The following is a 2,029-nucleotide window of genomic DNA, read 5'->3' as shown; positions in this document are numbered from 1 at the left end:
TTGCAGTCATATGAGCCGTCAATGCTGTAAAAGCATCTATGTCATGAACTCCCGCTGTTTTGCATAGTACTAGTGCACGTGGATCTGCCCAATGTCCATTATTATTAGAAATCTTTTCAAGGATATCATATCCATCATTATAGGTACTAGCTGTGAAAGCTCCTCCTGATGTAGCATCGATCATTTGTTTTGCAGTGAGATTTAACCCATTGTAAAATATCTCGAGCTGTATATAGTATGGAATGCCATGGTGAGGGCATTTTCTTAATAGCTCCTTGTACCTTTCCCAAGCATCGGGAACTGCCTCATCGGCTATTTGTTTAAAAAGACAAATTTCGTTTCTGGACTTAGCATTCCGAGTGGGAGAAAAATATTTTTTTAAAAACTTTTCTGCCATGCTATTCCAAGAATCCACAGATCGTGGTTGTAAGGAATTGAACCAAGACTTTGCCCTATCCCTTACAGAAAAAGGAAACAATGTGAGTCTCAGAGCATCGTTAGATACTCTCGGGATAAGAAAAGTGTCAGTTATTTCCATGAATGATTTTAAGTGTGAGTGTGGGTCAGATGGCAAACCACTGAACTGACCGTTGGTTTGTAACATATTAAACATTACTGGTTTTAACTCAAAATGGAGGGGTTACATTTCTTGTCTAATTATCTGTAAGTTTAATTGATCAAAAACAGGAATGACATAGTCCATAGTTCCTCCATCTTTTGAGTTTTCCAGTTTGATTATTTTTTCAGCGTCATTCAGTGGTGGGGGAGTTGGTGGAAGTGGATTTTCAGCCATATTGGAAGAGGTTAGCGTAGATAATAATGTTCTTTGCACTCTTCGTCTTTGTCTGAAAGTTCGCTCAATATCCAGATCCAATTCAAAAATCTCCTCGTGCGGTAGTCTTGGCATACACCACACCCAAAGTCAAGTAACAAGATGGTAGAAAAAATCAAATCTTCAGATTTACTAAAAAAAACTTTTGCCTAAATCCCCGGCAGCGGCGCCAAAAACTTGTTACGAGAATTATATAAAATAAATCTGTCGGACTGTTAACAAATGGAGACTAGTACAAGTATACACTTATCAATCAACTATCGTCTTTTACAAGTAATAAAGTGGTAAAAATACCGAATATCGTTCACGGAGAAAAGAAATAAAAGTTCGTTTTAATGGTATAAATAAAGATATGATTTCAGATGTGAATTCGAAGAAATATTTGTGGTGAATTGGTTAAACACTACTGTTGTGAACAAGTAATAAAAAAGAGCTTAGGGTGTAGGGATTCGTTAAGATATTAAACGGATTTAAAAGTAGACAGCATGCTACAACATGGTTCTATAGCATGCTTTATAAATAACTTATCTTTACAACTAATAGCTTCTTTAAGGTACTTTCTCGAGATGTAGAATGGCACACAGTCATAGATCAAGCCCTCATATCTCTATGCAAGACTGGAGTCTCGACATTGGCTCAAACTATTCATTTTATAAGCTAAATGGAGCGAAAACGAGTCTCCTCGATTCTAAGTAACTCTCTCGAGCCTACTTCCATATCATTCAAGTTGACGGGTGCTTGTTGGTTTAACTCTAAATCTAACACACTTTAACACTATTAAACAAGTGATCAACTTGTTCATTGATGATGTTTTTGCAATAAAAACTTGAATGACGTAGTTGTAAAGATTTATAATCTATATTTCTACAAACAAAATCGATCTTTATCTTAACTTCACCCAACACCCAAGCTATATGTTTAGCCTAACATACTTGAAAAATTAATTGCGTAAATGATAATGCAACATAAAGGAAAATAACGTAGAAGAAATAAATGCTAAGCGTAATCATAAAAACGTATAACAATACTTAAACTAGAAAAATTAATTGCATGAATAATTATAAAGCATAATAAGTAGAGCATTAAGAGAATAAAAGATGAGAAGAGAAATAAAAGTAAAGAGGAATTATAAAGAAGAAAAATAAAATACTTGCAAATATAACTTTAAACCCAAAAGAACCTTCAATATTCAAACTA

At 34.4% G+C, this 2,029-nt stretch overlaps 1 non-coding gene across 1 annotated transcript; it reads left to right on the top strand.

The window, feature by feature from the left end:
- The first annotated feature begins 242 nt into the window (after nucleotides 1–242).
- On the top strand, nucleotides 243–349 carry LOC112503144. The gene has a single exon (XR_003067864.1). It is a non-coding gene; the product is annotated as a small nucleolar RNA R71 (small nucleolar RNA).
- The last annotated feature ends 1,680 nt before the right edge of the window (nucleotides 350–2,029 follow it).

The sequence above is a fragment of the Cynara cardunculus genome, unplaced genomic scaffold (assembly GCF_001531365.2).
Source record: "Cynara cardunculus var. scolymus isolate 2C unplaced genomic scaffold, CcrdV1 Un_Scaffold_2597, whole genome shotgun sequence".
Lineage (NCBI taxonomy): Eukaryota > Viridiplantae > Streptophyta > Magnoliopsida > Asterales > Asteraceae > Cynara > Cynara cardunculus.
The sequence above is the reverse complement of the archived record's forward strand: the minus strand, read 5'-3'. Positions and strand labels throughout refer to the sequence as shown.